General features: G+C 42.9%; 1 long non-coding RNA gene across 1 annotated transcript in view; it reads right to left on the reverse strand.

Moving 5' to 3' along the window:
- The window catches only part of LOC145412923 (uncharacterized), a 106870-nt gene that overhangs the window by 82740 nt on the left and 8828 nt on the right, over window positions 1–15302 (reverse strand). Inside the window, exon 2 of the long non-coding RNA XR_013899647.1 lies at window positions 9491–9573. This is a non-coding gene — a long non-coding RNA (uncharacterized LOC145412923). The remainder of the gene's footprint in view (window positions 1–9490; window positions 9574–15302) is intronic.

Here is a 15302-nt window from a genome sequence, read left to right on the forward strand (position 1 = left end):
TGCCCGCTTTCTGTCTGTCTGCCTGCCTGTCTGTCTGTCTGTCTGTACCTTTGTCTTTATCTGCCTGCCTGCCTTTCCTCTCGTCTCACTGTCTGCCTCTGTCTGCCATCCTGCGTGCTCCCCCTTAGTGTTTTTGTTGACCTTGTATTCCTACATCCTCGCCAGCCAGCCCACCAGTCTTCCTCTCTGCCTCCTTACCTTTCTGTCTGCCATTTGTTTACCTTCTTCCTTGCCTACATCCTCAAGCCAGCAAACCTTCCTCTCTGCCTCTTTTCTTTATTTTCTACTTGTCTTTTTGTCTGACTTCAACCCCGACAGTCTAACATATCCTGCCTTCACGCCTGCCTGCCTACTACCTCTCTAGTCAGCCGATTCTTTGTGTGCCTGTCAGTCTGTCTTTCTATCACCTACCTTATCCCCTGTCATCCATCCATCCAGTCACCTTACTTCCTTACATACTACCCTGCCGATCCACCCTTTTTTCTCCGCGTCTGCTTGCCTACCCACCTACCGTCCGTATGTGCCTGCATCCTGGGATGCCTTCTTGTTTGCTAACATTCTCACCGACCACCCAATCCACTCCTCTGCCTCTTTCCTGCCTGCTTCGTACACTCCAGCCAGTTTCAAGCTTATCTTTCCTCCTTCCTGCCTGCCTGCCTACCCACGTACCTTCTTGCATGTCATCGTCCTTGTTTTCTTGCTAGCCTCCGTCCTCTCCAACTAACTTTCCGACTCCCTCCCTTTCTGCCACTTCGTCTGCCTGCCTGCCTTTCTGCCACTCTGCTTATCTGCCTGCTTCTCTGCCACACTTTCTGTCTGCCAGTTTCTCCGCCTGCTTGTCTGCCTGCTTCTCTGCTCGCCTTCCTACTTGCCGCCGTACATAAAGTGACCCGCATCATATCAAACTGTAAACAACCCCAACATACACTATCCCCCTCTCCCCTGTCGTCATCACCTCCTCTCTCTCTCTCTCTCTCTCTCTCTCTCTCTCTCTCTCTCTCTCCTTCGTCTGTTCTAATCAATCTCTTAGTCTTCCTTCTCTCTAGTTTCTCCCTTATGTCTTCTCTCTCCTCTTTTCGTTTGCCGTCCTCCTCCTTTCTCTCCTCCTGTCTTCTTTTTCACCTAATATCCTGTCACTATTCGCCATCTTTTTCACTCACATTCCCTCACTCTCCTCTTCCCTATGTCATCGTCATCTCCTCCTCCTCTCATCTCTCTGTCACCCTCCTCCTCTGGGCTTCTCTCATTCACCTCCACTCACTCCCCTCTTCTCTCACCACCACTCTTTCCCTCTTCTCTCTCACGACTGTTTCTCTTTCCATCGCCACCTGTCCTCCCTTTAATCTATGTCCAGTGTTATTCTCTCTCTCTCTCTCTCTCTCTCTCTCTCTCTCTCTCTTTTCTCACATGCACTCTGTCACGTCTCCTCCTCTTTCCTGTTTTCTCAGTCTTTTCCATTTCTTCTTAATCACGTGCCTTCTATTTTCACCGCCTCCTCTCTTCCCCGGATATTCTGTAGTGTCTCTTCCTCTTCCTGTTAAATTTTGCTATCTCTCCCTTTTTCAGCACCACATTGCTTCCTCTTTTCTATCACCTGTTTTCTGTTTCGCTCTTCTTTTTTCTCTCTCTCTTTGTTCCCTGCTATTTCTCTTTCTCTTCTCTCCAACTGTACCTTCCTTCTTTGTTAAGTATTTTCTTTTTCCCCCATTCTTTTATTTCCTTGGTCCCCTTTGTCATCTCTCGTCATTTACTACTCATTTTGCTCAGCTCTTTCTGTCACATATCTTCCTCTTTCCTCCTTTCATCTCCTCTCACCCTGTTCTTCTCTGTCACATTTCTTCATCTCTGACTCTCCTTTATTCCCTCTTTCTTCATTCTCCGTCACCTCCTTATCCTGCCTCTCCCGTGCTTCTTGCTCGCTCCTCTATTCTGTCATCACATTCTTGTCCATCTTGTCCCGAGTCTTGTCACTGAGTCGATTTTTCTTGTGTCATTCTCTCTCTCTCTCTCTCTCTCTCTCTCTCTCTGCTTGTATCTCCCTTATTCCTGTCACCTCCTACTCGCCTTTCTCCTGTCATCGCTATCTTGCCCACCTTTCTCTTGTCACAAGCTCGTCTCTCTTGTCTCCTGTCAATCAGTTCTTGTATATCTCTCTTTTGTCATCTGTCACTTCACATCTCCCTGTTTTCATCTCATTTTGTCTTTATTTACATATATATATATATATATATATATATATATATATATATATATATATATATATATATATATATATATATATATGCGCACACTCGTGTATGTTACTACATTTCTACTTGTCCTCTTATGAAACTTCAGTACTACCTTCTTCTATCCTCAGAACCCATAATCCCACTGCCTACCTACAAAATCTAAATAACTTTATCCACACGGGTCACGAGTGTACCTTCCTACCTGCCTGCCTGCTTCACTCAGTCGTCATCCATTTTCCGTACTTTCCTACCTGCATCGCTCACCGTCACCATCTCCTTATCTGCTTGCTTGCTTCCCTGCCTGCCTGCCTCCCGAGCCATCCCACATGCCTGCTGCATTTTTAATTACATACCTGTCAGGACATCTTACTCCCTGCCTCCGTGGACTTCTGCCTGACCTTCCTGCCACTTATGCAAGTCCGTTCCGTTGCATCATTGCCTGCTCGTAGTTTCTGCCTTACTCCGTCTACATATACCCAACGTACCAGCCTCCCTCCTGCCTACCTCATTTCCTCCCTCCTGCCTGCCTTCCTGCCTCACTCCTGTCAGTTCCTCTGCCTGCCTCCCTGCTTCAGTTTATCTCCTTATACGGCTTCCTACCTGCCACCCTGCCTAGCAACTCCTGCCTCTGTATACGTCCTTATTATTACTTTAATCCCTGCTTGCACACCTTCCTGCAAGCCTGTCTTACTCCTTATCTCTCTCTCTCTCTCTCTCTCTCTCTCTCTCTCTCTCGTTTATGCACCTATCAATACCTATCTGGTTATCTATTTGTCTGTGTACCTACGTTTCTCTCTCACTCTATCTATTTTTGTAATATCTCCCTGCCTGCCGATCTACTTGCCTATCTCTTTTCCTGCCTGCCAACCCCTCCACGCGTGCCTGCCTGCTGTATCCCTGCGGCAGACTACTCCAACCCTGCTCCGCTCTGCCTGGCGTGACACAATTCTGACTGACCCTCTTACTGCCTTTTATTGCGCCACCCCATCCCACCCCACTTACTCCTCTCAGCCATCCCACCCCACACCACTCACCAGTCCACTCAATTATCCTCCTCACCAAACCGTCTCATGCACCCAACTTTTTTTTTAATGCCTCATCCCACGCCACTCAGGTAACATTCACTCAACTCACTTTCCCCACTCCGCCTCATCACTCTCGCTTACCTTCCTCAGTTCCATCTAACCCATCCCACTCATGGACTGGAATGCTTCACCCTACCCTACTCAGTCTTTCCCCATTCACCTGCCTCATCCACCCTACCCGTCCTATCCAGCTCACAAACTGTTAAATAAATGATAATGAAAAATGAAAATAAAGATAAGAACATTTCTCTCTCTCTCTCTCTCTCTTTCAGAATACCAGCATACTCCTCACCCTCCGTCCTTCATGCACAAAACTGGTCTTTCTCAGTTTCTCAGTCTTATCTTTCCCTCTACCTATGACCTCCGGTCTTTAAAACGCAATGTTCCCAGGTATATCAACAAAAATTTATCTTCATTTGGACTTGCTCTATTTTCTTTATATGAAGGCACATCCTTTGCCGGCTTTCAAACTGGTTCCTTCACTACTGGGGAAAAAAATGCAATTCTTTTTATACTCGAAAATGGTCTAAGTCGGGCCGAAAATGTTGTCTTCCCAAGATAAAAACAAGTTCACTGTGGGGTTTATATCTTCTGATATTTACTATAATCTCTATAAAGCAGTCTTACTTACTAACAAATTTTCGACCTAACCTACTAACACCTTTTCTCCAACTCTTGATTTTTTTCTTTTTTTCTTTTTTTTTTGGTAATGTCTGACGCTAGGCAATGTGCTGAAAGTTCGATCCCCGACGCCTAGCAGTTCTACGCGCCACATGCCTTCACTTGTCACCACTTGGACGCTAGTACCCACAGTCAAGTCTCTCCTAAACTCATGCTCGTGATGTCTCAGTCAGTACCGGTGCAGTGGTGTTTGCAGGGATGTTTTTATGGCACTCGGGAGATTTTGTGAAAAACTGATAAGAACTTGCTTTTACTAAACGTACATAAGCAACGTTGGGTCTGGTTAGTACTTGGATGGGTGACCGCCTGGGAACACCAGATGCTGTTGGCATAACGTTCTCCCTACGTGTCAAGTGGGGTTGGTGGAGAATTAGTGCCCCTCCCTGTAAAACAATTAACTCTAAGCCCTTGGCCACCCCGTTTGGGATACATGGCGTCTGGCAATGAATGAATGAACATTGTCAAACTGTTTCTTGCCCCAGCCTGGGATCGAACATGCGTCCTTTTAGACGTAAACATTTCTAACCATTTGACTACTACCTAAACAACATTCTCTACCATCTGACTGACTACCAACTTGCCTCTACCGCCTGTCGGTCTATCTACCATCTTACCGGTCCTCTTACTATCTACCTACCAACCTACCTGTCCTCTTACTATCTACCTACCAACCTACCTGTCCTCTTACTATCTACCTACCAACCTACCTGTCCTCTTACTATCTACCTACCAACCTACCTGTCCTCTTACTATCTACCTACCAACCTACCTGTCCTCTTACTATCTACCTACCAACCTACCTGTCCTCTTACTATCTACCTACCAACCTACCTGTCCTCTTACTATCTGCCTACCAACCTACCTGTCCTCTTACTATCTACCTACCAACCTACCTGTCCTCTTACTATCTACCTACCAACCTACCTGTCCTCTTACTATCTACCTACCAACCTACCTGTCCCTCTTACTATCTACCTACCAACCTACCTGTCCTCTTACTATCTACCTACCAACCTACCTGTCCTCTTACTATCTACCTACCAACCTACCTGTCTCTCTTACTATCTACCTACCAACCTACCTGTCCTCTTACTATCTACCTACCAACCTACCTGTCCTCTTACTATCTACCTACCAACCTACCTGTCCTCTTACTATCTACCTACCAACCTACCTGTCCTCTTACTGTCTACCTACCAACCTACCTGTCTTCTTACTAACTGCCTACCAACCTACCTGACCTCTTACTATCTACCTACCAACCTACCTGTCTTCTTACTAACTGCCTACCAACCTACCTCTACCTCTTACCATCTACCTATCACCTAACCTACCAGGCAACCTCCCTACCCCCCTATCCCCGCTTCGCTCTTTGCAGCCAGTCCGTTTGCTGACCCCGGTGGTACTGCCGCTACAGCCACTAGTGCGGAAAATGTTGTTTGCCACCACCACTACCACCACCACCAACATCTCTTCACCACCACCACCACCACCCACACCACCTCTTCACCACCACCACCACCACCACCCACACCATCTCTTCACCACCACCACCAACACCACCAACAACACTTCTTCACCACTACCACCACTTCTTCATCAACACCACTTCACCACCACCACCACTTCTTCACCACCACTACCACTACTAACACCACTCTGCCACCAACACTTCTTCACCACCACCAAAACCACCACCACTTATTCACCACCAACACCACTTATTCGCCACCACCACCTCACCACCACCAGCACCACACACTTCATCACCACGAACACTTCTTCACCACCAACACCACTCAACCACCATAACTACTGTTCCCATCTCTGCCAGGACTATTATCTCTACGATCACCATTTCTGCTACTAACACTTCAAAACCACTATGATCACCACTACTTCCATCACCACCACCATCGCTACACCACTGCATCTACAACCACAAGAGCGGAAAATGTCGTCTACTAACACTACTAATGCCACTACTAACCCTTCCCCACTATCACAATCACCATTACTTCCACCATCACCATTAGTACTACAATTACCACCACTACTACCACCATCTCTCCAACTGTTAAAATAATCCCTACCACAATTACTATAGCTTAAGCAACCACCTACTCCTACCACCACCACCACCACAACTACCGGCCCTACAACATTTACATACACTACATTTATCACTACCACAACCACCATCGTCATCATCTCCGCAACCACCATCACCACAACTACCACTATCACTGCCTTCAGAAGCCTACAGGAAATGCTGCCCGTTCCACCATGCACACATCCACCCACTACCAGCATCATCACCACCACCACCACCACCATCATCATTATTATTGCCACCATCATTACTACTACCAACATTTTTACCACAACCACTGTTACTGTCACCACTATTACCACATCCACTACCATTATCACCACTACTACCGCTATGTGTGCTAAAGCCACCACTATGACCTCTGCCACAATCTCACATACATACACAAACCCATCATTACCAACACCCACCATCTCCGCCATACCATTCATCACTACCACAAAACTACCAGCACCACAGTCACTGGCACCACTACTACCACCATTACTGACACACCTACCACCACCATCACCTCACCTACACAACCACTACCACCACCACAAGCAGCAACAACAATCAACATCTGAACCACAAGTATAACTATGATCATTCCGTCTGTCATCTGGTTTTATGTTTTCTTCAATGTTCTCGCTGTTAGTCCTCTCTCTCTCTCTCTCTCTCTCTCTCTCTCTCTCTCTCTCTCTCCATTTCCATTCTTTCTTCCTTCTCTCTCCTTACAATCTTCTCCTCTCTTTTCCATTTTTCTCTCTTTCCTCCACTCATTTAATGTTTTTCTTCCGCTCCTGTTTCTGTCACTTCTCCTACCCTCCTCCACTCTTTCCTACCTCTCTTTCCTCTCTCTCTCTCTCTCGCTGCACGCAACCCTTCTCTCTTTTCATCTTTCTCTTTTTTCCCTCCTCTCTCATTTATTCTCCTCTTCTCCCACTACTCCCACCCTCCTCCTCTTCCTCTCTCTCTCTTCCCTCCTCTCCTCTCTCTCGCCCCTCCTCTCTCCATTCACTTCTGCCACACAAATGCTTTACATACCCATCTAATACCACCATTTTTCTCTCACCGTTCTCCCATTCCTCTCTCCCATAACCTTCATCATTTTCTCTTATTCCCTGATTCACTCCTTTATTCTTCGTCCCACTTTCCACACTGACTTTCATTTTTCCGCACTTTATTTTCACAATTTCTCTCCCTTCCTCCAGTCTTTCCCTCGGCTATTTCTTCCCCCATGCTTCCTCCTTTTCATTCAGTCCTTTCCCATTCTATTTGCTGTTTTCTTTTATAATCCTGTCGTCTGCCTTCTCGTGCATTTCGTGTATCTTGCTGTTCCCACACTTCCTCTTTAAACTAGTTCGTCCTTTCCTTCCCTCTCCTCACTTCTTTCCATTTTCTATCTACTCTCTTCCTTCCTTGCCATTTTTTTTTCCCTCTCCACTCCTTCCTTCCTACCTTCTTCAGCCACAATTCTTTCATTGTTCTCTACCCTTTCCTTCTTTGCTGTGTCATCGTTCCCTCTCCTATCTTTTTTTCAATTCTCTCTCCATTCTTATTCTTTCCCAGATCCCCTTCCCTCTTCGTTCTACTTCCATTTCCTTTCCTCTCCACTCCTCCCCTCCCCAAAGTCCTTCCTTACCCTCGCCAATTTATCCTCTTAGCCTCGCCCTTCTCCTTCCCTCTCCACTCTTTTTACCTTCGTTATCGTTTCCCTCCTTCCTTTCCTCTTCTCTTTCAGTCTTCCCTCTCCTTGCCGCTCCCTCAGTCTCTCCTCTCACTTTCCATCACCGTCACCCCAGTCCTCCTCTCCCTCTTTCTTCTCGTCCTTGCTTCCTTCCTTCGTCCCTCCCCCCTTCGTTCGACTCCTCCCTTCTTCTCCTCTTCTTTCTTACTCTTCTTTCCTTCCTTACTTCGATTCTGACCCAGTCCGTTTCCTTCATTCACTCGACCCACAACATCCTTCCTTGCTTCCTTCCCCCTTGTTCCCTCCCTTCCTTCTTTCAGTTCTCTCTTTTCTCTCTTCCTTCCTCCCTTCTCCATCCCTTTCCTGTTTCCTTCCTTCCTTTCTTCCTGCTTTCCCTAGTCAGCAGTCTTGGCTCTAACTAGTGGTATGACGAGAGGAAATTGTTGCCCCAAACACTTCATTCCACAGCATCCGGGATCTCTCTCTCTCTCTCTCTCTGCGAGTCGATGTTTCAGCTCTGCGTGTTCTGAGAAATGTGATCATTTATTCTATGCGCAAATATCACCAGGAAAATACAGTGATATATGTCAACAGCTAAAGCACACAGAAAGCATACACACACAGGGCATATGTACATACGATTATCAAACTTACATACACATGAAAAACAAACAGCAAACGTACACACGCATGTATAAATACATTACATGCTCAATACGTACAGTATATAAACAGTCCATGAAAACAAGCATATACTACACATGCACCAACATAGATACCAATATGTACAAGCACGCGAACAAGCACGTCTACGGCACACATAAAAAAACTATGAACACAGCTGCAAACACACACACACACACACACACACACACACACACACACACACACACACACACACACACACACACACCTATGGCACAAACAAAAAAGCATCCTGGACACAGACACATACTCACACTTACCCGCAGCTACACAAATATGCACGCAGGCATTCACTCAAAGGTACACACCGCCAGAATACACACACATACACCTCTCTCAGCTAAATACGTCCTGGTACCTGCAGCTTCCGTGAATACACCCCTAAATTACGACTGAAAACGCTAGGGTGTTCATATCTATCCCCCTATTGGTAATTCTCTCTCTCTCTCTCTCTCTCTCTCTCTCTCTCTCTCCGACTATATTTTCCTATTTTTAGAGACACACAAAGGTAAAATAATACCTTTTCCGCAGTCTTGAATCTCATGCTAAAATCTCTTCCAGCAAAAGATAGGAAATGAGAAATAACATATTTACTTTTTCCTGTAACATTTCCATCTGTATTTCTCCATTCCTCTTCAGAATAAATCTGAAAACAAATAATACAATGTACAACATGCAACAGAATACACCGCTTAACCCGTTCATTCAGAGGGCGTGATTTGTATTCAGTTCTACCTTCGAACGATTTTATTTAACTTGCTTAGAGTCTTTTTCAACGGGTGGGGTTAAATGTACACTTCGTTAACCCTTTCACTACTAGGTATAGTTCCTAAACTGCATCAAATAGTCTAGTAAGTAACGGGATTAAAACAATACATTATCATAATAAACTGTTTGAAGTTATATCCTTATATCTTGAAAGCAAATTGGGAAACTTAGTACGAAAAATACAACCTGCAACAAATCTGCCAACTAAAATATAACGAACAAGCAACACAATACTCACCAAAATCCCCGAGGGCTCCCCAGAGCACGCACGCGCGCACGTACACACACACACACACACGTGGCTTCACACGCGCGAGTCAGCTGTGGAGAAAAGACACGTGGCAGTTGTAAACAAACACTGAGCAGCTGACCGAATGTAAACATGTGTGGTGTGGTGGTGGTGGGAGCCCGCAGGTATGGATGGTTGAGTCGTGTTGTGCTGTTTAAGAGAGAGAGAGAGAGAGAGAGAATGTATTACAATAAGAATAATGTTGGTGATGAAGATGATGATGATGATGATGATGATGATGATGATAATAATAATAATAATAATAATAATAATAATAATAATAATAATTAGAATTGTAATAATTATAAAGAGTTCATTTTAAACTGCTAGCCTGCCGTGTGTGTGTGTGTGTGTGTGTGTGTGTGTGTGTGTGTGTGTGTGTGTGTGTGTGTGTGTGTGTGTGTGTGTGTGTGTGTTTACTGCTCTGTACGACACCACTTATGTAATGGTCATTGTCATGGTAACACGACTCCTGTGTCATACTCTGTACTACTGTACACTCGACTTATGTAATGTGCTATAATACGTTACACTGTCATAGTCTGTACTGCATTAGATTAGTGTGATATTTTGTAGTGTTAGACTGCTGTGTAATAATCTGTATTGCGTGATGTTCTGTACTAAGTTACACCCACGTGCCTTGTACTATATTACATTACTGTGATATGTACTGCGTGAGATAACTTTGTAATTGCTTGTCCTACCTTAGGCTTCCATGAATGACCTGTAGTACTGTCAGGCTTCGTTGTAATACTCTGTACTACTGTCAGGCTTCTATGTAATGCTCTGTACTACATCAGGCTTCGGGATTTGGCCCTGTATTACACTACTGTAGACTGTCTAGTAACGCTGTAAGACCTTGATTTCCTGCATATAATTCAGTAATACGTTAGACTGACATGTGTAGCCCTTATTTACTCGTATTTATCTATTTACTTATTTACCGATGTCTCGTAATTTTTTATAACCTTCAGACGATTTTCAGCAACGGGGTTAATGGAGGCTCTGTTTAACAGCTCTAGTCCAAAATGTCTCTCCTAATCTGACCGAAATCGTGTAGTCTAGCAAAAAAATAAACAAAAGACGTCACAGTGAAAGAGTTAATCCGTTAGTCATTTGTGTTAAATTTAAGCAGTGCAACAGTATGTACTACATTAGACTTTATGTAATTCCCTGGTACGTACTTCTGTGTAATACCCTGTACTACATTAGAGTGTTGCTTAAAGCCCTGTTATTACGCTAAGCCACTAAGTGCTAGTGTGTAATCTCCGCAGCACACTCACCAAATTACTGAACTTGACTCACAACAGCACAATAAAAAGTTTCTCCTTTCATCATCATATTCTGTGTACGATACCCCTGGGCAAGGTCTTGTTACGCCAGCTTGTACGCATCTGGAAATGAAAAGGGCCCTGGAGTGTGCATGCGACGGTTGCGTATTCCAGTATGGAGCAATGTTTGTTTGGCGTTTTCCTTGTCAGTCATGCATTATCAAAGTCTCAATTTCCTTAACCATTTAGTATGACGGTGTTTTATTTTCTTTACCTACAACCGGGTAAAATATTCTTCCAGTCATCTAGCTGTTTTATTTGCGTTAACAAAGTATTTACACGCAGCCGCAAGTTTTTTCAATCTCTCTGTCTACCTGTCTTTCTACATATCTGTCTATCTATCTTTCATTTCGGCTTGTCTCCACCTCTGGTACTGAAGGGATAAGGAAATACTAAGAAGTTAATTCTCATGTCACCTCAACTACATTCACAACCCATTCCAAAATATATATATATATATATATATATATATATATCGCTAGCACCTTTATATGCTCGCAGGAAATTATCATCATCATTATCGTCATTCTCATCACTCCCGCAAAAATATTTCCGTCATCATCATCATCAATCATCGTCATCGCCACCGTCATTATCATTATCCTCATCACTCCCGCAAAAATATTTCAGTCAAAAAAGTTTTGTTGCTTTTTTTGCGATGTGTAGTTTGATTAACAGAACGAATAGTTTTATATTTTGCAGTGTATTTCCTGTTCCCGTAAGTGTATTACATCTATATTATTATTATTATTATTATTATTATTATTATTACTATTATCATTATTATTATTATTATTGGTGTTGTTATTACTATTATTATTATTATTATTATTATTTCTCTCTCTCTCTCTCTCTCTCTCTCTCTCTCTCTCTCTCTCTCTCTCTCTCTCTCTCTCACCTTGCATTGCTAGACACGTCCAGGTAGTCTCCAGCAACAATAAGACTTTGGAATTACGATAACTAACTAACTAATAATAATAATAATAATAATAATAATAATAATAATAACACTGTAGCAACATTTTTCAACAAAGGGAGAGAAAATAAAAATGATCAAAGCAAATGGTCTACTGGGTACTCTGTGATTGCATATGGTGTTAAATATTGTGTTACCTGCCAATAATACCAATTTACCACTTTACACTTACCTATTTTTATTGCTCCGATCATACTGTACATACTAGTCACTGGTATTTCCTGGTAAATGATTGAGTTGGCTGGTATAAATGATTGTGTTGGCTGACAGTGCTATACCAGTGTGGAATTAATGTTGTCATGAATGTTTTTATTTGTTCTCTCTCTCATGGTTGGGACGGCTTTAGTTTTAAATGTCCCCTGGTGCTGGATGGTATTATTTAACTTACACCGATTAAAGGAGCGAGAGTGTTAATACTGCTAACATTAACCACCATATAACAGCTACAGCATTTCATTCCAGCTATTTACAGACTATTTTACTTAGCCGGGTGAGTCATAGATGCCCGAGAGTGTTAACAGAATTGTTGTTCTTCGCTATTCATAAATGTTTTAGTAAATTCTTGTGCCGAAGTTTGAAGTTTAAATGAATGACTCTTTCTCATACTAATATTAATGTCAAGGCGCACGTAAATAACACTGACTGATGTTGTGGTTTTGTTTAAATGTAATTATTATCTCACGCGGTGTAAAGTTCACCACAAATAAACAGTAATGCACGATAACAACACAATCAATACCAACACATTTTTTTTTAACTGATGACAAGAAGGAAAAACAAATTAAATAAAGGAGAAACATTCACCAGATTACAGATGTCCTCCACTCACTTACATAGTAATATAACTTTGTACAAATTCAATCCATCAGCCCGAGGACGTAATGTTTTGATTCTTGCTGTTACCTGACAATTTTTGATTTGCGGCTTGTACGAGTGCCCCAGGGTAGTGAAGGTGTTACTGAATGCTAAATCTAACCTCACCAGCTGCAAAAATCTATCGTAAAACTGAATGAAATCGTCTGGAAAGAACTGACGTAAAACAAAAATAAAATACATCATCGGACTGAACGGGTTAAAGAAGTGCTTATACAACACTTTATCAGCTTCAACACAAATAGCAGTTTACATTCCTTCATCAGTATCAGGACGGTTAAACATACAACACTTCATGAACAGCAACACAAACATACAACACTTTAATATTATCAGCAAAACACACACACACACAGCCCTTCAACAATATCAACACAGTCAAACAGTGATAAACAGTCACCAAAACGTATGAATATCAGCACTAACACGAATGCACATACATCATAAATCATTGTCCAGTCCACAATGCATCCTTCACACCTCAATCAGGTCTGCAATACACACATTCATCCTCACATTCCTTCTCGTATTTCTTGTTGTCGTACGGCCTATAATGCTACACCACAAAAATAAACTCACACACACACACACACACACACACACACACACACACACACACACACACACACACACACACACACACACACACACACACACACACACACACACCGCAATGGACGCTCCAACCAAGGTCACTTCCATACTATTAATATTTCAATACTCCGGGAGAGAAAGGAGAGAGAGAGACTACCACTATAACCCCTCCCTACAACAGAAAGCTAGTTAAGTTCACGAATAAGCTTCCTCTCTCTCTGCCTTTGCCTCTGGCCATGCTTTCATACCCTTTCTCCAGTTTTATTTAGTATTTTTTCTTTTCTTTTTTTTATTAACATATTCCTTAATGCACGTTTCATTCCCCTTCCCTTCCCCATATATATTTTTTCATTGACATTTGCCCTTACACAAGCCTGAGGAGAGAAATCGGGGCAAAACTGTTTTCCTTTCACAATATCACAATTTCAGTGGGTTAATATAATTCTTTCTCGACTTCCTTCCCGTCCCGTTATTTAACTCGAACACACGAGTCGCCCTGGAACTCCCTGCCTATAACACTACCCGCTGCCACACTGCACTAAGCTTGCTTCACAACACTACAGTATTTAGTCATTTTAGACTAGCTGCATCATGCTAACGCAACATTATACTACACTACACCACACCACATTAAACTACATTATACCACATCACACCACACACCATACCACACCATACTACACTGCACTACACTACAACGTTCACTACACTACATAAAACTACATCACACAATAATACGCTAAACCACACCACGTCAAACTACACTAATCACATCGAACCATATTACACTTCGTTAAACAAAACCACACCTCACTACACTACACAACGCCGCATCGCACTACAATACACCTTACTACACTACACTACACCACACCGTACTACACTACACTACACATACCCGCACTGCCTGGCTGGTCGGGTAGCTTAAAGGGGACGCACACTCTCCCCAAGATAACCCCACATAAATAACTCTTGTGCCTTCATTTCATTGCCGGGGATTGATCAGAGAGAAAATGTATATACTCAACACAATATCAGTATGTCGGTATAATTCGACAATAATTCGTGGTTTTTCATTCATTATCAAACGATTGTATTTACACTGGCAGAGAAACCCCTGTATAGTAAATGACTGGAGAGAAACCCCGGATGGGGAATGATGGGAGAGAAACCCCGTAAAGTGAAAGAGACCCCGACTGTTTTTGCCGTATGTTTTGATTAGTGCTTGCCCGCAAAAATCTACGGCAATAGCTAATAGCCTTTCCATCACAAAATGTTTACAAATACCATTATCTTTGTTCCCATACCGTTACTGGACCCACAATGACCAGTTCTGAAAAAAAAAGTCGAAAAAATTATTGCCGCATATTTTCGCGTGTCGCAATTTCCGACAATCTTGCGTCGTCGTGTCGAACGCGATCGCGTTTTTTTTTTTCTGACACTCTTTGGACGTACCCGGACCTAATGCTAAACGAATTACCGGTAGGTCGATTTGCGTTACCGTTCTCGTGAAAGAAACTAACAAATGCATAGACAGACACACAGATACACCGCTTGAATTTATTATTTAGATGTGTTTAATGCATCTGAATAACTAGATATTCAAGTAGAGGCCAAATTATGTATCTTGATCCCTTTACTCTGATGATGTATTTTTAGTCTCCTTCTGACTATTGATGAGATTATTTTATCCAACTTAGGCCTGAGGTACTGAACGGGTGAAAGAAGGCTAAAGCTAACCTCTCCAGCAAATTTCCCTTACGCTGAAGAAAACCGTCTGGCTGAAACAAGAATAAGCTAAAATGATGTCACCCACTTTGAAGGGGTTAATGACTGAATAATATATAATGTATAGGTTATTCAAACAGTACATACTCTACGGTAGAGGAATAATACTTACTCTGGGAAACAATGTTCACTATTTATATACAACAGTTTCAGCCCGACCTGGACCCTCTTTCGGTAACAGTATCTGAAGTGGGTCCAT

Source organism: Coenobita brevimanus, chromosome 94 (genome assembly GCF_032717465.1).
Source record: "Coenobita brevimanus isolate Jiangsu-jjx chromosome 94, ASM3271746v2, whole genome shotgun sequence".
Lineage (NCBI taxonomy): Eukaryota > Metazoa > Arthropoda > Malacostraca > Decapoda > Coenobitidae > Coenobita > Coenobita brevimanus.